At 47.5% G+C, this 21,913-nt stretch overlaps 1 pseudogene; it reads right to left on the minus strand.

The window, feature by feature from the left end:
* Positions 1-21,913, minus strand: part of LOC115331550 — an 85,188-nt pseudogene that overhangs the window by 12,552 nt on the left and 50,723 nt on the right.

Below are 21,913 nucleotides of genomic sequence, written 5' to 3' on the forward strand. Positions count from 1 at the left end.
GACTGGTTAAGATAACACGAGAAATTTCTTTACTTTAAAAACTTTTTTCTCTTCTCCGAGACTGGCTAAGACTTGACGAAATATAAAAATTCGTGGGACATACCAACTAATTGAAAATAATATTAACCCTTTGCCTACCGCAAAATTTTTGGGAAAAAAACTATTTGAAAATAGCGCTTTTTTGTGCCCCATAAATTTAATATGCAATACAAAGGCCAAAAAAACAAATGCCAAAACAATTATTATATGAGAGATCTTTGAACACACTGCAAAAGAAAAGGGGACTAAAGTTCGGCTTCACTGCATTAACACAGACAGTTCACATCACCTTGCACAAGGACGTTTATGCCGGGCGTAGCATTCCTGCAGACAGTTCACATCACGTCGCACGCAAAGTGAACGCAAAACGTGGAGGGGCTGGAGGGGCAGGTTTCACGTTGATTCTAGTCCAATGCCGACACGCCGACACGATGTCCTATTCGTAATCGGAGTTATCTGAGTTAAAATCCAATAACTCAGTTGCATCGCTCTTGCTGTTCAATGAGAGATTCATTTCCTCGTCTTCTGAATCTGAAGAGACACTTCAATATCTTCCTTTTCGCCCCAATTTTCAGGCAAGATCGTCATTACGAACGCAACGACCAGAAGTTGACGCCGCCATTTTTAGATCCCCTGTTGCTTGCGTTGGAAAAATTTTCCGCCAAATTCAGAAATTTAATATATGTTTTTTTTTTCGTGAAGCGCCCTCTATCCACGGGAAAGCTCACTAGAAACACGTGGTCTAGCCCAGTTCGTCCATGGTAGCGTCTTGGAGTCCAAATGAACGTGGACGAGCCCAGCTCGTCTTCGGGGGGAGCGGTACAGTGTGGACGAACCCAGGACATCCATGGTAGGGAAAGGGTTATTAAAACGAAACCTGTGACTTCTTATCCAAAAATAAGCCTGCAGTAGTTCCTAAAATTCTGACCTTTAACTCGACACCAATCGAAAGTATTAGTAGTTTTCAAACTATTTTTTTTTAAAGAACATGTCCTGGGTAGCCATATACGCTATCTTACACCAACACTATAGTCGGTGACATGTTAAGAGTGAAGCAGAAGCTCCTCCCACCTCTTTCCACTTTAGAAGAACGAAAGCTGGAGAGGAGGTCGCCTCCTCTCCAGCGTTCGCTCTGCCATAGTGGAAAGAGATGGGAGGAGCTTCTGCTTCACTTTTAACATGTCACCGACTATAGCTTTGGTAATGGGAATCGTTAGTCGCGAACGATTCATTTTGCCATATTATGTTAAATTGTTGCTGTACAAATCATTATGTTACTTTCAATTGACGTATTGTCATCTTGTCTATGGTACTTCACAATGACTGATGTTGAGAAACTCTTCTTGCTACATAAGATTTATAGGTAAGGTATCACGAAGCTTTTATGGTATTGATTTATAAAGAACAGTAATATGATCAATATTTATAAATTAGACCAATACCGACTATGTACTAAAATGAAAAGGAAAAAAAACTCAAGGTGAATGTTTTTGTTAGGAACCTTTGCGTCGCTGAGAGGGAAATGACACCTCAGCACAGAAAAATGAGAATGGCTACTCAGCAAAAAAATTTTGGCTGTTAATTGCTAGATTTTACAGTCATATTTATTAAATAATCTCAGCATAAATGTGTGAATCTAAATTGTCCAACATTTCAAGACTTAAGGTTGTATAAGTATGAGTGCGTATGTTGTTTTTTAGGTGCACTCAAGCTCAGCTTGCTGCTAATCAGTGAAGGGTCCCTAGGAGTAGTCAAGCTATACATTACAGCTTCACTCATTGAGTGTCCCATCGTATTCGATGATAATAATTTTTTTTTATATATTATATTTAAAACTTTATGCTAGGGGGTTTCCGTGGACCGTGTTCCCCCCTCCGCTATGATCTCAGCAACCAAGACGCCGCTAGAGGACTTGCGCGCCGCTAGCCTTGCTAGCGGCGTGGCCAGTTCTGAATCTCGCAGCGGATTGCGGAGAGGGTGTGTTTCGGTTTGGTAGGGTGCTTGGACCGCTTCTCCAACTGGTGTGTTTAGCGTTTTATTGAGCCCATGCGTCAAAAGCGGTGCCGAAGTAGCAACAAACGACAAAGCGGTGATGGCGCAGGCCCGAGTTGGTATGGATTTACCATTTTCTCAAATGGTAATGACGCAGGCGACCTATCAGCGCATCGTCCGCCTCCCAAACGCACGGAGCAGACGCACGGAGGAGACGACGAGCAGACGATAGCGGGGACGGGCCTAACCTGTTCGCGACTCAACATCGCCGCAAAACGCAAGCGCACTGTGGCACTGTTGTCCAACCAAGGTTGAAAGCGACGTTTGGTGCTGCGGTCGCGGCGCTGCCGCGAACACAAATAAATCGTTGTGAGCCACTGTAACATATACGAAGCGAAACAGAACACCGTGAAAGGCTTGCACGAAGCGCCACTAGTTTTACTAACCCAGGTATCAAAAGCATGGTCCTGCTCGAGGAGGCTTCAGTATACAAGTACAACTACTAGAAGCGACAAAGTCCTGGTCTCGCAGAGGCGAATTGGAGATGACTTAACGCACCGCGCGCTCCCGCACAACCCTTCGGCACACCACAGCCGCAAGAAAGTTCTTGCTCGTTGAAAGGCTGGAGGACGTACAGAAAAGATCGCCGAGTGGAGCCTGCGGCGCGTCAGTCGGATAAATTTTCTGCAGAGTCTTTCAGTTAACTGAGATAGTGTCTGAGATAGGCCAGCTAGTTGAACTCTTTGATCGTTAGCGGCTCAATAACAGTTGGCGATGCTGTGTAACTACGGCCGATCGCGTTTGAGTAAACTGTGGTTAACTTAATGACAGTTAAGAGCGCGCGTGTCATTATAGGGGTTAAATACTGCCTGACACTCAGAGGAATCGGTGGCCGAGTGGGCTAGAGCACACTGAAGTCACTGAATCCTGGGAAAGTAGAGCCATTGCCGGTAAATTGGTGGCCGGGTGGGCTAGCGCACACTACACTCTTAGAAAAAAGGGTATGGATAGTCCTCCCTTAGGGGGAGGAACGGTCTTGTATCCCATGTTCCTTTAGAAAGGGAGAAACTGTCGTCCCTGAAGCAGGGGAGCAAAGTTCCTCCGTCGCTTGCATCTCAATATGGCGGCCCTGAATCGAGCAAATCGAGCCCAATAAGGCTTGACGAGGACGCTACGTCTCTTGTACGGGACGAGAGCAGCAGCAAATAAAAGCGTAACACGAGCTTTCCGCAAATTGTGTCTATTTCCGAAGCCAGATTCCCCCCACACCTACAAATACTTGCGTTTCGAAAGCAGTTACTCAGTCTTCTCGTCGACAGAACTGCGATGTTAAACGGAGACAACCGATACCCAGTTACTTCGCACACTTTGCGTCTTACCTTTGGTGTTCCTCGAGTCACAATTCCTTTGTCAACCACACATCACGGAGAAGGGCAAACTCTATCCGCGAAACCAAAGGCCGCTCTCGAAAGAACAAACTCGAAGCCGCTGTTTATCGCGTAGCGTGAAAGAAGGTTAAATCGCTAGCTACCAGATGGCGGGGTCAAGCAGAGTAATTGCAAGTAGCTAGGCTAGGTCATACCTCTGAGAGTATTTTGAATGGCTCAGGGGATTAATCTCTTATTAAAAAGTAAACGCCCGATCATGCCGTAACTATATGACAGCCAATAAATCAAGCCGCTTCAATGCGGTTCGAAGCCATGAGTTTGTTTCCCCACACGGCACGTCGTAGCCTGTTTTTCTATTTGTGCTGTTCGCGCAAACCTGCAATTGCCGTCTTGAATTAATCTCTGTAGAGCGGATATTCACTCAGCGTCAAGTGATGCTTCACGGGCTAAGAAATCGCTTTTCGATCAACTTGAATGCAGTCAAAGCCGCGACTTGCGGCAGGTGTTAAGTGTACGGAGCTACGCCGTGGCGAGCCCGAAAACTTCTAGCGCTCATCCCAGCGCGCCACTTGGAGGGCAGTTTCTCCAGGAATCGCAGTATATTTAAACAGCAAAATAAAGGGTGGCTCTTTTTTTTTTTCGATTTTACCTACTATTGTTTTTTAATGCCGAAATTCCATACTGTAAATATACGTACTTTCCGTCACCATTTCGTACTGTTCAGTGCTTGCCCCAGAGCGCAATCGCTCTCGGGGACGAGACAATTCCGACAGTCACATTGGCCACTGTACGATAGGAGCGTCTACTGTTCAGACCAGCGTTCCAACATGACTATCCGCAAGTTGATCGATTGCACGTAGTTCCTCAAGTGGTATTAAACTTTTTAATGTAAAGCAGAATGTCAACCTGCGACACTCCGCCCCCTCCGATCACGGCCCGACCAGCGGCATCAATGCCCAACAGTGTACGATCACATCTTCTTGATACACCACTGATACGCGAACACACGGTCACATCGGCGATAATTCCAGTCTTCTGTTCACAACCCACAACACGGCCATCACGATGTTGCAGCTATGTTGCTGACACGCACAAACACAGAACCACGTTGAACGCCGGTTGCACTCGGCATCGGAAAACAGAACCGAACTCACTGCAGCACGGAAGGCACCCAGGCAGCCGGCAGCAAAACGTGCCTGTCTTGGACGCAGTTCCTGCGGTTTCCATAACGTCGAAAACGTCGACACAGTTCCGCGTGGTTTCGCTACTGTGGTGACTAGTTCTGTGCCGCGCGAGTCCCGCAATCCGGAAACGGCCATTGCGGCCATCCCCCAGTGTACGTGGCGCTGCTGGCACTGCTCCGGAACTTCGCTGTTTTTAGCGACTTCGTTTGCTCGTTTGATAAAATTTGTGATAAAAACGTCAATGCAACCGAAATGTTCTGCAAGTTTAGACTAGAAGACGGAATTACAGGCGGCCTTCGCTGCCGCTGGAGCTCAATCAACTCAACAGCTATTTATTAAACAACAAGCGCGACCTGCTCGAAAAACGAAACCGAAAGAAGATGAGTCGGGAGGGCGAAAGCTTTCTCCCGTCTGCCTGGAGAAGGAGAAAAACGTTCCGTTCCTCCCCTTTTCTCGTGTCCGCATGGGGGCGCGTATGTAGAAGAGAGGAAGACGCGCCGTTGCTCCTTTTTTCCTGTATTTTTTCTTAGAGTGTATAATCCGTTCACCCCTAAAGCCTAGTTCACATGCAGCGATTTTGGCCCTAAAGCGGCGCGATTTCTGCCGTCGCGGCGCTCGTGCCGCAGAATTGAGGGCCACCCACACTAGCGAGAAAACGCGCCCGGCGCGCCGATAAATCGGTTAAGCGGCAAGATAAAGGGCGTGTCTCTGCACGCGCTCGTGGCGCTGACTGTGCTTCGGCGACATTTTGTTACTTGCCGCGATCGGCGTGCCACGCGCGTTTTCTCGCTAGTGTGGGCGGCCCTTTGCTGGTGCTGGCCAGAGCGTCGCGACGGCAGAAATCGCGCCGCTTTAGGGCCAAAATCGCTGCATGTGAAACCCGCTTAAGCATGCAGTGGAATCTCCGCTTTCAGGGCGAGCTCTCTGGCTTTCGCAGTATTTTGATCGCGCGTGCCTGCCCTTTCACACTTGTGTTAGCAAGGGCAGAAAGCTCGCGCTGAAGGCGGATCGTCTAATCTCAACTTAGGGGTGAATGGAGTATAATAGCCCACACCAGCTCGATGCACGCGGAGCCAGGGGTTTCCCCAGAAATTGAAATTAGGGAGGGGAGGTCTAACTTTTTAGTGGGGTTCGAGGGGGGGGGGGGGGGGGGGGGGGGCATTAAGAATAGAGCAGTTGTGATTCAAAAGAGTGCCTTCGGAAAAAAATGAAAGCCGCTTACAACTCCCTGTAACGCCGAATTAGAGCGCAGCTCTTGAGGAGGAGGAGGAGGGAAGGGCACTGGGGGGGGGGTTAAACTAACCAGGGAGGGGGTCATGGACCTTGGGGGTCACGTGACCCCCAATGTCGATGATGTCATCACTGACGTCACTGATGACGTCATCAGTGACGATGGCGATGCGGGTACCGATGACGTCATTAGTGACGTCACTGATGACTTCACCAGTGATGATGACGATGACGATGCGAATGTCGGTGACGTCATCAGTGACGTCGCTGATGACGTCATCAGTGATGATGACGATGACGATGCGGATGCCGGTCACGACATCAGTGACGTCACTGATGACGTCATCAGTGATGATGACGATGACGATGCGGATGTCGATGACGTCATCAGTGATGATGACGATGACGATGCGGATGCCGGTGACGTCATCAGTGATGATGACGATGACGATGTGGATGCCGGTGACGTCATCAGTGATGATGACGATGACGATGTGGATGCCGGTGACGTCATCAGTGATGATGACGATGACGATGTGGATGCCGGTGACGTCATCAGTGATGATGACGATGACGATGCGGATGCCGGTGACGTCATCAGTGATGATGACGATGACGATGTGGATGCCGGTGACGTCATCAGTGATGATGACGATGACAATGTGGATGCCGGTGACGTCATCAGTGATGATGACGATGACGATGTGGATGCCGGTGACGTCATCAGTGATGATGACGATGACGATGTGGATGCTGGTGACGTCATCAGTGATGATGACGATGACGATGCAGATGCCGGTGACGTCATCAGTGATGATGCCGATGACGATGTGGATGCCGGTGACGTCATCAGTGACGATGACGTCATCGGGGGGTCACGCGACATCGGCGGGGGTCACGTGACCTCGGGGGGTCACGTGACCTCAGGGGAGTCACGTGACTTCGGGGGGTCACGTGACCTCGGGGGGGGGGTCACGTGACCCCCCACAAGGTCACGTAACCCCGGTGGGGGACTCGCGCGGTGCATTATGGGACATTTCCCATGATGCACCGCGCGGTTACGCCGACGGCGACGGCGACGGCGACGCCGCTCAAGCCGGGAACGGACCCCTAAGAGCTGCGCTCTAAAACAAGGGGGGGAGTAGACCCCCGTAAAGGGGGTGGGGGGTGTAGGGAAATCACTGCGCGGAGCGAAAGCTCGCCCTGCAGAACCCAGGGATCTTTGGTTCAATACCCACCCCTGCCTGAATCTATCTGGATGAGCATCGTACCGGCGTGCGGTCGTGTATCACTACTGCGGGGTGCACGTTATAGGCCCCAGGCTAGCGGTTGTACTGCACTGGATAAATTTCTCATCTTCAGCTGAGAGACAAGTCGCCCGTTGTTATAAACAAGTTGAAGCTGTATAAACATTTTCACACCCCAATTTTTTTCAGTTTTCAGCGCTCTTGCATTCCCTGCTTGCTAGCCGAACACAAACAAATACTAACATAGAGACGACTAGAATCTCGCGAGGCGATTGGCTAATCGGTCCCCGTTGCTACGACAATCTCCAATCCGGCCCCTTCAAATCTTCGAAACTTCGAAAGGTCGTTCTAATCCAGTCGCACCAAGATCGGCTTGGAGCATCATCGTACCGAAGGCGTTCCTAGCCAATATGAACGTCTTTGGCACCCTGTATGCAACGAACTTATCAATCATGCCCATCTCCAAGTATCTCTTACAATTATATTGTTCTTCTTGTGCATTTCAAAACGGTTTGATTAATTGATTGATTGATTGATTGAACATGTTTTATGAAAAAAAAGTAAAGCGTGTACGACTCTCTGTAATCAATTGTCTCCTGACATCGGAGAGAGGAGGGGGGGGGGAATTATTTTTCAATGCCTCCAAGCACGGACACGGCATCTGGTGGTGGTACGAAGATGTGAGCTTCTTTATCCAATGCGTGGATAGCGATATTTCGGTATACAAGAGACGTACGTCTCTATAGACTTTTTTTCCGTCGTTCTGAGTCACGTGGGTTCCATATATGATATGCGGGACGAAAAAATAATGAGACATTTCAACTTGAAATATACGAGAAAATATGGGTGAGTCAAAACAAGGATGTGTGACAATCACGCATTTTTCGTAAACCCCTTCCAGCGGCGTGGAGAGATCAAAACGATGTTTCACCACATACCACAAGTGACGACAATCAAGATGACTGCGACCATGTGGAAAAGCTGTTAAAAGCTACCTATCACCAACGAATTTGGATCGGCTTACCAAGAATTGAGAGGTCAAGAAAAGATTGTTCATTTCATTAGCTAAAATTGCGGTTATATGGGGAGCTTGGCGCTACATTCGCACGATTCAGTTGCTTTAGTGCACAGTAAGCGCACACTATAATCCGTTCACCATTAAACATAGTCTAGAAGCTTCGCCTTCAGCGCGAGCTTTCTGGCCTTGCTAACACAAGTGGGAACGCGCAGGCACGCGAAACCAAAGCACTCCGGATGCCAGTGAGGTCTCGCTGAAGGCAGAGCTTCTAGTCTCAGCTTAATGGTGAACGGAGTCTACACCTTTTTCTCAAGGGTGCAGCCATCTTGAATGCCGTCACTTCTGGTATGCGGTAAAGTATCATTTTGGTCTCTCCACGCCGCTAGAACGTGTTTACAAAAATGCGTGATTGTCATATATTCTTGTTTTGCCTCATCTATCGTTTCTCGGATATTCCAAGTTGAAAATTTTCAATATGTTTGTCCCGCATACCAGATACGGAACCCACGTGGCTGAGAACGGCAGGAAACAGAAAACGACTATAGCTCGAATACCGGCTAATCCAAGCCACTTCGCTCGTAGCGCCCTCTCGGGCGCTACGAACGAAAGGTTTGGACAAGCAGTTTTCTTCTTTTCTTTTTTGATAAAAAACGCATTTTGTTCTAAACCCAAGCTCAACCGGCACACTGGTCAAGGTCATAGAAACAATAGAACGCCGGACTATATTTCTGATACAACCTAGACGTAAGTCGTCACGTACGTAAAGTCACCGCGACCTGACTTGTTGTCACAACGCCATGCGACATCAGGACGACGCCTTGAAGTCAACGTCGTCATCGACGTTGACAACGTGCGTTACACGCAACGACGTAGAGGGGCTTAGAGCGATAAACAGAGTTCCGGTCTGCACTCGAAAGTGGCCCCCATAAGGCCGCTGCCATTGCACGCAAACTTGACCACTCGTCACGTGACCAAACCAAGCACGTGACGTCACAGGAAAGATGGCAGCGCCCAGGCAGCGGCTGGCCTAAGCTGGGCCGGAGATTGTCGGTTGCTTTGTTCGTTGTCGTTCGTCTCGGCAAGTTGATTTCAGACGAGGAAGCCGTCATACGAGACCGGTCGATAGCGACTTCAGAATTCAGCGTTGTGTCTGACGTACGTATGACTTGAAAATACGGAGGAATGGTATGCATTTCGCTGGTGACCGACAGGGATACTGTCACGAAACAGAAAATCGGCCCTACGTTGCTCGGGCCTCGGATTGAATCGGATACGGCTAGGATAAAATTTAAGGCGACGTTTCTGTGCTCTCGTTAACCATCGGAATCTTCGAGGTCTGCTGTAAAGCGTGTGCAATATATTTGGATACACAGTTTAGCGACGGAAATTGCGTGAGTCGCGCTTGGCAGTGTGCAATCGTGGTGCGGCTTCATTCAAATGACCGAAGGCTCACTTTGGTTGTGCGGTGCACCGGAGAGCTGCTTTGTAGCTTGCAGCCCCCTGCCGTGCTAAATGATACTGTGCTGCTTCCCAGATTGTTCCGGCGTAGACGTGCACTTCCACGGAGCACAGGTGTGCGGCGCACCGAAGAGCTGTCTTCAAGCTGGTAGTTTCTGTGCCGTGCTTTGGGTGATGCTGTGCTGCTTCCTAAATTGTTCTGGCGTAGACGTGCACTTTCACGGAGCAAAGATGTTGCAGTTGGTATTGATTCCGCTGGTCTGTCGCACGTTTCGTCGACACAAAAGTTTCATCAACACTCGTTACGCGAATTGCAAGCTGTATGGACATTTCATCGCGCGTGTTACGTACCCAGTCCACCTGTTCACGCCGCTTTGCGACGATAGTTTGCAGCGGCCCATTACCAGAAAAGTGGTCCCACATCCATTTTAGTTCAGCTCATCCACGGCAGTCACCAAACCCCGAAGGAGAGGATTTATTCGGACAGAATGCAGCTTCTTTAGTGTTCAGGATAGTCTCTCTTCTGTCTGTTTTGTTATATTGTCACGGATGCTTGCTCCATTCCTTTTTTCTATCAATATTTACTATTCTGGAAAGTTCCAGGCCATGCTCAGCTGTCATCGCATGTTCTGGTGGAGGTGCTGCGCACTTTACCCATAGCCCTTCGCTCTCTGTGGACCCTGGCGGCTCCTCAGCCGAGTTGCCCGATAACAAGACATGGGGGGCGGGTTATCCCGCGTCTTAAACCCCCGGCGAGCCGTGAGCCAAATCTCATCCCGAGCCCGGCAGAAAAACCGCAAGACGAGCGAGTACCACAAGGACGAACTTCGGAAATGCACCACGAAGAACCCGAAATCCGAGCCAGTCGCTGCTACCAGCAAGAACCACCGGAATTCGGTCCTTTGCCAGAAAAACCGAAGCTGACTAAGCCAACAATAGCAAACCTGTAGCAGCAAACCGCGTCCGCTCCCACCATCGTTTGCATGCCCGTCGCACCTCGCACTCCGATGCCCTTTCACGCAAGGTGTATGAACGCGTCGAGGGCTGGATTGAACAATATGGCCGTGTCGCCCGCCACAGTGGTTAGACGGACAACCAGATCCTGCAGAACCTATGCTTCTCGTAAAAGAAACTGCCAGGCACTGGTTTGAGATCCACGAATCCTCCTTAACGTCGTGGGAAGCTTGCAAGATCGAGCTGAAGTGCACGTTCATCGGCCAACCTTGACGAGAGAGAGCCAAATTCCTGATTCTGTCCAGGACACGGCCCCAACGAGAGCGTCATCGCCTTCGTGGAGGATGTTTTGCGCCTGATCGAGCACCCACGCCAACCCTGATGCTACAGAAGAAAAGAAGTTTAGAATCCCATGTCCCTCATGTGATGGATAACACCTTCGACAGCCTTGTCCGCAGCCCCACAACAACAGTCGAAGGGTTCATATCACCAAGGCTTCTAAGATTGAATTTATACTGCAGGCCCGAGCCTGTTAATATCAACAACTTCCCAGCGTCTCGACACCCGAATCATCCAGCTACAACTTCGACTCCAGCCTCCCAGGCATCCGCGACATCATCCACGACGTTGTCCGGGAGAAGATCAGGAAACTACTTCTTGCCATCAGTTGCCCGGCTTTTATTTTGATTGCCAAGATTGTTTCGGAACAAGTTTGACAGGCATTTCAACTGGAGACATCTTTGAGCGAAGTGGCATCTGACGAACTGAGGGCGATATATGCCAGAAAGTCGCGATGACCGCCCACCGGCTGCCCGTTACTATTCAATGCCAATTCAACGAGACACCCCAACGCCGAAGCATTCCCGACATCGGGAAGGACCGGTGTAGGTCCGCGCTGAACAAAGTACACCAAGGAAAACGGAGGTGCAGCGAATGGTCAACCGAAAACTACTCTGCTACCACTGCATGAGGCCGACCATGTCTACTGGAGATGCCCGTACAAATGAATTGGCCTCCAAGGGTTCGTGCCGAACGACCCTCGACCACGTCTCGACTAGCGTCGGCGAAACATTGAAAATTATCTTTGGCGACCTTTGTCCCTGGTGCCGACATTACCCCGAAGGTCCTGATCCCCTTCACCTCGACGGGAGGTAAGCACGACAAAGCATGTGAGCGGCAATGCAAGGACAGTTGATTTGGTGTCGGTTGTCGTCCAAAGACAATAGCTAATAATTTGCTGACACTAATTATTTGTCCACGCCACGAAGCACACAATTTCCTACTTTGAGGGAAAATGCCGCTGAGCGACATAAAGAAATAGACTGGTTGGTTGTTCTCGAAAGTGGACTCCAAGCACCACCAGACTTCACTTTGCCACACGAGACTTACACAAGTTGCAGTGGTCGCGGGATGCAGAAAAAATCGCCATTACGAAATGGAAGTGAAATGGCTTGGACAGCAAACAAACATTATTGTCAGGTATCTAGTCAACGGTACAGCAAATGGCACAGCCAAGTAAGGAATACATGCCCGAGCTGGCTGCAGTGATGCAGAAAACTACCAGGAAAATGTGCGGATTAGAAGCCAGCCCTGCAGCTTCAGTGCATCAGGTGTCAGTGGCCGCACATGACGTATGATTACAAGACGGCATCAGTCGTTCAAAGTTGCCACTAGACCAAACTGAACACCGACGTGCCAGGAGCGTCATCCGGCAACAAAGAGCACAGGTACTCAACGACTGAACACCTGACACAAGACTGTCGCAGAAAGAACTCGCTATGGAACCATTTGCAAAGAACCAATAATTACGTAATCATGTGCAAATAAACATATCTGATACACTAACCAAATAAACATATTTCCGCTCAGCTTTACGCCTTCAGAGTCTATGCACAAAGAGTTGTGTTCACCGCGCGTGCTGGACCTTTTGAGGACACTGGCATCTCTGAACCCTCAATATTAATTAATGGGACATACCAGACTGGCAGACTGGTTGCATTGGGCTGCACTCGTTCCACTATTCCTGAACATGTGGCGCATTCAAAAACCAACTCCAGTGATGTGAAAATGTTATTTATTAATTTATTCCCACCAGAGGACCTTGCAGGCATTGGAGAGAGGATACTTAAAACTACACAGATGATTATAACATTAAAACACACTGCTGTAACTTGTTAATTGCAAAAACAAATAGACCTCTGAGCATCTAGTTTAATAGTATGTGTTGATGCATTGTTCTATAGCAGGACACTTCCTATACGTATGACACAATACACCCTTTGCAAAACCCCATCGAGCAACACAACTGTCACCATTTGTTTTACGGCGTAAAGCACACGAATAGGCCCCAGTTCACGTCGAACGTTAATGAAGCATTCAAGTTCAATAGGCGCTCAGCCGAGTTCACAGTGATGGCGGACATAACATTGTTGAACAAATGTCCAAAGAATGGAGGCCTTGGGTAATTAGAGTAGTATCTACTGTAATTCGTTCCATCACAATTTGAGAAACGGCACAGGCTACAGTCTCGGCGAGTCAACTCAATATGCACGCTGGAGAGAGACAGTTGACAACATATCAGAGTGCTGGTGTGCACAGATTTGTCACACACCTTCACTCCGTCTCTCTGATTGGCTCAGGGGGTATGTGGCGGTTGCCCTTTCCCACGTTATGGTGAAAGAAATTATAGGCAGCCCACACTTTTGAAAAAAGTCTATTGAAGAGACCGAAAGGGATGGTAGTCAAGATTTTTCAAGAAGATTGCTCTTCGGGCAAAGGATGAACACACATATCAATAATCTTGTCCAGGTAATTAGAATAAGTAAATAATTGACTGACTAATACAATGTACTCTTGATGAGAAAAGTATTGCTGCAATAAATCCTACGAAAGAGAAAAATGTGCAGTTAATCTATGCGTACACCAAAACGATTGTTCTTATAGCAAGTCGGATAGCTTTGAAGCAGGTGCCTGCAACGATGTATTCATCCCCACACTCAATGAAACGTTAACCTCGCAGCTGAAAAAGGTGTGCACTTCGCACTCACAAAAAAAGAAAAGCGATCGAATGTAGAGTCGTAGATTAGCACAAAAGGTTAAAATCGCAGGAGCTTTCTCGCTAAAAGCTGCTATGGTTATTCGGTGACGCAGGGCTGAAACAACTTCCCCTACGCCCTAACGCGAGGTATACCTTTCGCTTCTATTCTCAGACGTTCAAACGAAGCTAGAAAGATGCGAATATTTTATGCTAGAAGTTATATCGTAAAATTGTTGATAAGTACAAAACGTAAAGATCGCAGGAGCACCTTCGCTTAAACGTTGGCTGTGATTATGCAGTTACTTAGGGCTGAGATGAATTCTCCTAGGCCCTACGTCCGACCCATACATTTCGCGTCGATTCTCAGGTATTCCAATGTTCAAACAAAGCTAAGAGAATGCGAAAATTTTATGCTAAAAGCACTGAAAGTTTTATCGATCCTCGAACACATCCGGGAATCCGAGCACCGGCACGGCGATACGGCTGATGCTGCCTCCCGTGCGTTAATATTCAGATATCAAAAGCGACCTGGCGCAAAAGGGGTATAAAGTCTCATTCCTTCAAGTTTTCACATTATACCTGCGTCAGCGAGCACGAAAAAGCCCGAAGTCGTCGGAAAGCAGCTGCACATCACGGCTACCGCGCACCGAACAAACTCGCATCCGCCAGCTCTGGGCGCTGTCATCTTACCGATGACGTCACGGCTCCTGTGAGGTCACGTGACGACTGGTCACTTTTGCGTACATCATGGCGGCGACCGGGGGGGTGCCACTTCCCAACTTCCGGTTTATCACTTTAAGCCCCTCTACCTCGTTGGTTACACGACATCAAGACCGCTTTCTGACGTCATATTGCGTTGACAACGACGACGATGTCAACGTTGACGTTGATGACGACGACGACAACGTCACGGGACGTCAAGATAACGGCGTCCTCGTCAATGCGACGTCATTAGGACGATTGGCGTCAGTTCGTCGACGTCGTTGTCGACATGACGCAACTCGACGTCACGAAGACGTCCCGACAGCTTCAGGACGTCGACGTTGACGTCATCGTCGACGAGGTTACACGACGTCAAGACTTCATCGTGACTGCGCGTCAACGTTGATGCTGCCGAAGGCGACGTTACACGCTGTCAAGGCTTCGTCGTGACGTTGACGTTAACAATGACGTAAGGACGACGTTAACGTGACGTCACAGCGATGTTCAACGTTGCGCGGGGCGTCGACGTCAACGACCAAGTCCACGTCGTCCTCGACGTGGCGCGCGACGTCATGACCGCGTTGCAACGGCGACTTGGTGTCGCGTAACGGTGTCGTCCTCAACGCGACGCGATGTCATGACCGCGTCACAAGGACGACTTGATGTCGCGAAACGGCGTTGTCCTCAACGCGATGTCATGACTGCGTTACAACGGCGACTTGATGTCGCGAAATGGCGTCGTCCTCGACGCGACGGGATGTCACGACGGCCTTACGACAGCATCTTGACGTCGCGCAACGTCGTAGTCGACGATGACGTCGTGGCGTCGCCGTAACGTCACGTCGTCGTGCCGTGGTGCTTTGACGTTACCTCTGGGGTCAAAATCATAAAACATACACTAAAGCTCCTAAGGGGCTATATTGCCCTTATGACCGTGACCTGTGTCGTTGCTCGATCGCACGCAGCGAAGGCGGCGCTGCGATCGAGGTGGCTTGGTTTCACCTGATCGCTTTCCACATTTTGAGGTGCAACTAAAAGCATGAGCGAAGCCTGTAGCTCGTCCCACTCGTACTTTCTAGTACACTCTAGCTCTGAGCAGCAGGGCCTAGCTCGAAACACGTGGAGCGAAAGCTCGCGCTGCAGAGTTGAGGGATCCTGGGTACAATCCACACACTTACCCACTTCGATATGGATGAGCATCGCACCGGCGTGCGATCGTGTATTACTACTGCGTGGTGCACGTTCAAGACCCCAGGCTAGTGGTTATACCGCACTGGCTAAATTGCTCATCTACAGCTGAGACATCAGACGCCCATTTGGGGCTGACTAACTTGCAGCTGCATAAACGTACACGTAGCACAATTACGTTTACCATACACTCAATAATTTAGTTGCTCTACGTTGACCGTGTTAGTATATCAACGACGTGGAAACACTTACCGGATGACAATAACTCAAACTCTTATTGTGTGATGAGCAGAATTCATTCGGCGACAAGGCTTCACCCATGTATGTTCTGTTTCCGTGAACTGGTGACCACTTGTTTGTAGGGTTGAGGCAAGTGGCGTCCATGCTGCACGAAGTCGAGATATAATGTTACAAACAAAAATCCTGTTTCTGGTGACTGAGGTGTATAGTACATTTGTGTGCGCGACGTTGAGGGTTTCTGACAGCTTCACTCGTTAGTGTGTTGGATACTCGTCACCTTGAATTATATGTTTGGATTTTGCTGTCCTCATCGTGAGGGCCCATTGTACCCGCCCGAAGCTCGAGACAACGGACGTTCGCCCTGTTCATGCAGGTTTCTATCGTACAATCGCCGCGATGTTTGAACCGCTGAAACTAAAGTTCTTGCGATCTGCGTTATACAGAGCGATTTCACGTTCGCACTTATAAACGACATGGACTGCGCGTGATGGTATAATAAACGTGCGGAAAATTTAAAACAGATCACTTGTGTCTGTTTTTTTTTCTTCTTATTTTACGTTTTAGAAGGTAATTTTAGCGAATCTTCAGTCTACTGCGTGCAAACTAAACTTGGCTTTAACGTTTTTGCTAGCAATAAGACGTCGTGAAAAATGTGTCGCGGTGTTTGACATTACATGGACTTCCTTCTTGTTTTTTACTCGTGTTTGTAGAGTGGAAGCGCCAGATATACTATTGGCATTACGTGCTCGTGTGTTTAATGTCGATTTCTTTCTTAATTATGGTTTCTAGTTCGGTTTGCGTTCTATAGAGCGGTTTCGATTTCGCATGGCGTGCGGGGCAAGCTTTGTGTAATGGAATATTAAATATGTGGGCAATTTAAAACAGATCACTGGTGTGAGTTGTTTCTGCTTATTTTACTTTTCATACGGAAATTTTTACTACTTGCAAACAAAAGTTGTTTTTAGCGTTTTCGGTGGCATTCAAAGACGTCTCGTGCCTGTGTTTGACCTTAAATGCAGTGCCGACATGTCATTTGATCGCATTTCCGCTGTAGAAGCGCCAAATACACTGGCGTCGCTCACCCGGGGTTTTCTCTATCGAATTGTGTCGTTCGACTGCTGCGATGAATTAGCCCTAATCCATCGCCAGAGCCGAAGGGCCGGATTCGACCGAGAGCCCTGGAAGCAGGTTAAAACAGATTGGAAATGCCCGATCGACGCTGCATCCAAAATCGGCCAGAAAGAAACAATTCCAGTCTGCAAACCAAAAAAAAAAAAAAGAGCTACATTCAACCTGACATTATTTGTTCACACCCAATTTTAGATCCGGACTGTATCCGATATTTTTGCATTCTGGCTTCGATGTTAAATTTTCTTATTGGACACAGTATGCACGATATTTCATCCAATTACCGTTTCTTTAGGGTCTCCTTGATCATATGTCTTGAACAATTGGAAAATGCGTAGGGCGTGTAAATTTCTCCGGTTCCCATAAAATACCCGCCGTCTTCGGGACATTCAGAAGCTTCAGCTCTTCCGTCATACTCCGCACCTAACCTGCGAGACGAGAACACGTTTGAGTTCGTTCGCAGCTTTCGCCATCCGCCACAAATAGGCATAATATGAAAATGTCGCATTAAAAACTTGCTAGCCGCCAACTCAGTTCTGTCCTGTCACGAAAATAAGAACAAAAACAAAATAACTTCGGAAGTAATTACTCGCTCTTAGCTTTAGTCAGCAATTTACTCAATTTCTGTTGTTGTTATGTGAACTCTGCTCATACAACTTTTAACAACGAAACTGTCTGTTTTAGTGATTTGTACATGTTTGCATACACCGGGATTGTTTCTGCACAGACATTCAAACATCCCTAAAAATGGGGTGTTTAAAAAAAAAGTCCACTCTTCGGGAAGAAATTGCCAGCAACGGCAAATGTCAGGCATCGCAAAAAAAAACAAAAAAAAACATACTTATTGGCGAAACAATGACATAAAATTAAGTAAGAAACTTTTTGATTAGTGCAAATCAACATGTGGTTAAACTGCGAGCTTGCTGAGCGTTATCGAAAACCCCTATATCGGGCCATTTTATGACGATTCGTAGCGCGTGTGAAGCGCAGGGGCGAGCTAAACTTACATCGTGTTGCAGGCGCAAGGCCCACGATGCAAAAACGCGAATAAAAACATAATTCGCGTTTTGTTCACAATTGCGTCCGACTGTGGTCTGAGTTGAGAACACAGACACGTGAAGATAATCATTCACACGGCGGCGTTTGCTTACGTTTTCTTACGTTACGTTTTGAGTAGGGTTCCGTGTTCTTTGCAAATACCAATAAACCCTGATAAATAACACCGAAGTGGTGAAACCCCGAATCGGAGCTGCCCTTAAATAGATAAAACCCCGGTTTTAGGTGAAGACATTTTTATCTGCAGCCTTTTGTTTTAGGTCGTCCTGAACACTATCATACCCGTCCTAACTGTTCTTTACGTTCCTTCTTTTTTGGGGGGAATCACGTCGCTTGCCCCGTCTCGTATTCTCGGTATCCGGATGATGTTTTTTTGTTTTTTTTAATATTTGGGTCACAGGATAAGTTCAATAGACCATAAAAAAAAAGAGGACACCCGGGGGGAGGGGGGTTATTAGGAATCACATAATCTACAACCTTGTACTGTTTTCTTCAGGCATTTGCAAGGATCCCAGACCCTTTGGTAACCAACAGGCTCCAGTTCAGATCAGATCTAGGCGCCAGTCGGCATAGGTCCAGAAACAGAAGACCATCGAAGATTATTTTAACTAATTTGACGATTTCGAAGCTTTTGGTGAAGGCGTCGAGGAGGACCTTTTCTGCAAGAAGTCCCGTTTGAGATTCTGCAGACCCTTCCCACACCAGCAATCGAATCAGGCGACATCCTCAGCTCAAAAAATCCCGAACATAGCCAGGTATGGAGTATTTACGTGAATTTATTTCCGTTTATCGCCTCTTATCTTGGTTGCTGCAATAACAATCTGGTCATTACTTTCAGTCGTTTTAAAGATACTGTTTTAGTAATTAAGTGTTAATTCACCACCTCATTTTTTCAAGATTGCGTGCTGCAGCTGACACTAAATTTAGCCCCGCTGCACTTCGATTTTTTTTTTTTTTTTTTTTGACGGCCACTATAAGTAAACACGGAAAAACACCGTATTTGAGAAAATAATTAAGCCCTCAAAAAAGTCCCCTAATTAAAAGAAATATTCGGATAAAATGAAACACATAAAAACTAAACAGTTATGAGCCACCGCAACATCCGTGCTCGTATGTCTCGCGCGAAGGTACACATTGAACTGCTTGCCACGCTCCATATGAAGCACGAATATCCCTGTGTCCCGGAACCCAAGAAGACGTAAGCTCCAGTAGCATAAAGCAACGTAACAAAAGCCTCCTGTGTCAAATTATCTCAACGCGTCAAGGCATATTTGAGGGCGTTCGTTCTATGACACGGAACCAGGCTCTAATAACTCACAGTCTTGCGGTAATTACGGCTGCCATCTCCACTCCTTCGTAGTTGCCGTTGTCCCTAACAAAGCCATACTTCTTTCGGGAGGAGCACACGCCTCCTCGAACAGCATACCCTGTGGTGCAACGCAGAGAAATTACTGTAAGCAGTTTTCTAGAAGTAATGAACCTTCCTTAAAATTAGCCTTCAGGCTATTGGGGAGGAGATCGAACTGTCACGCCTCTTGCGGCACGCTTCAGCTGTGGGGACAAGAAACCGAATTTTCTTGTTCGTTTTTGATCAGCGATATCGAAGATGACAATTCGAATGCCACTCCTTGTGCAACCAAAGCACTGGTCAGAGCGAAGCTCTCGTGTCCAGGCCGTGCATGACGAGGTTCAATATTTTTGTTATGCTGTGTTAGTAAACACCGGGCAGTGGCGACAACAACCTCGATAAAGCGCCCCCTATAGTTAGATCTCCTGCCCAATAGTCAGCTCACATTATTGGCATAAAGAAAAACAAATACATGACTACACTGACTCGTTGAAAACAAAAACATGAAAATTTGTGCAGAATAATGGGTGACACAATATGATTTCCATTACGGGAGTGCCGAAACGAACGCCGTCGTTAACGATCGCTTGCACTGCAAGCATGAAAACAACCGTCACCGAACATCTAAAAACAAAATATGTATACACCTCACAGTAAGGTTTGATGAAGTAATCTCCAAACAGCTTGTTCACAACACAGGCAGGGAATGCAAAACGTGTAACATTGAAAATGGTACTTATTGTGGTCAGATACAACGACAACCGAACTGTCACTCTCAATTTTTGAAATGGCATATATATTGGGAACCACAAAATCCTATAGAGCTGTGTGTGGGCGCCACAATAACTGTACCTCATTTCAGTTTTCTTTCATTCTGCTCGCTTCACATCAGCACCGTGGTCGCGCGACAAGCTGTTGACCTTCTAGGTACCACAATTTTCTTGTCTCCTATAGTCGGCGACAGGTCAAGAGTGAGGTGCAAGCTCCTCCCACCTCCCTCTACTTTAGCAGAGCGAACGCTGGAGTAGAGGTTGCCTCCTCTTTTGCGTTTGCTCGGCTCAAGTGGAAAGGGGTGGGAGAAGCTTTCACTTTGTTCTTACCCTGTAACCGACTATAGACCATTTTCGTGTCACGGCCGCCATGTTGAAATATGACATAGTTGGGCGGGCCACAAAAACTAGGCAATAATTAAAGCATATAATATAATAAAAATCTATAGCCTAGAAAAAACAAGAACTACTGGCACGCATCCCTTGAAATCTAGCGCCTTTCAATCGGCAAATAAATTAATTTTCTATTTTGTCCGAACTCAGCTACGTCAATATTCAACATGGCGGCCAACACGGAAAAACAGTCTATAGGCAAGCTTTGCGTAGATATGTTCCTACCCATTTCGCTGGCTCGGCATCTCCACGAGGCAGCAGAAGGTTAGTTTTGGCAGCGAAATTTTGGCGCGCGGGAAAAGTGTGTCTATTCGTCTTCTAAAACTTCAATCAAGGTTTCATGGAAGGTGCAATCTTGAGTTCACAGATATCAACTTCATGCGTCAACTCGCCCCCACATCACTGCCACAGATGCCACCATTCCCCATTTGCCCCCTTCCCTTCATAAGACGTGGAGACGAGGCCCACCCACAGAAAGCAAAGCTCCGCCCACACAAAACAATGATAGTGTGCCAGTGGTCGTCTTCTGGTAGACTACCCAGTGGCAAGCGATAAGCACCATCGTTAAAAAAAATCCATTCAATATACGAGTACAAATTATATAGGTTATCTTCCATGGATCGCGTTACTGTGAAATAAGTAAAAAAGATAGGCGCCTGAACATAGAAGGCTCAAACTTTCAGCGAATGTGCTTTTAGGTGGTGCATTTTTCCGAGTGAAAGCATCGACTGATTTGTATTGCAGTAGGCTGGATTGCGAATCAAGGTTTGTCTTGCTGAAGTCCTGCGGCATCAACAGCAGCCATCACTTGACACCAGCTAATGCATGGGGCTCTATGAGAAAAATGGGGAAAACTGCAATTTCTTACCTGAGGAGGTTGTTCTCGATGGTGAAAATTTTATCGCGTTTTCCTGGAATGACAGTTTATATTCTTGGCAAAACTATCAAAAGCGATTGGAATACCAATCTTTTTTTAATAAATGTTTTGTGGTTGAGGGGTGAGGGTTGCGACTTTTTCTTGTGCGCAAGCTGTGATGCGGCTCAACGAGACAAGGGTGGCTGAGGGTCAATGTGGAGTCATTCGTAATCTTGAACTCATCAGAGCGTAGCAGGCGATAAGTTAGAAGGCATTTACTGGGGATATTCGCATCGTTTTAAGAGCTTGTACAGAGTACGTCTGATGTAAGCTTTTGTTTTCAACTGCAGGGGGGAGACTCTATAACAATCTAAAACTCGTAGCGTGGAGTTAATTTTTTTAAACATGTCATTTATTTAGCAATTGAAGCAAGCAAAGCCGGCAAAGTCGGAGGTGCTCCGGCACATTTGTTTTTTTTAATCGGCGTAGGAACGCTTAACAAATACCAGTTCGATCTTCATACACCCGATATAATGATCGCACACATCGTAAAATACTTGCCTACAAACTTCAACATTCCTACTTTTGTGTGTTTCTCATACAGGCTTGCGTGTTTTGCCTGGTGTCAAACAATGGCCACCGGTGGTATCACCGACGAGCTGTGGATCCGCGGTCCAGCCTACTA

The sequence above is a fragment of the Ixodes scapularis genome, unplaced genomic scaffold (genome assembly GCF_016920785.2).
Source record: "Ixodes scapularis isolate PalLabHiFi unplaced genomic scaffold, ASM1692078v2 PGA_scaffold4__175_contigs__length_147842914, whole genome shotgun sequence".
Classification (NCBI taxonomy): domain Eukaryota; kingdom Metazoa; phylum Arthropoda; class Arachnida; order Ixodida; family Ixodidae; genus Ixodes; species Ixodes scapularis.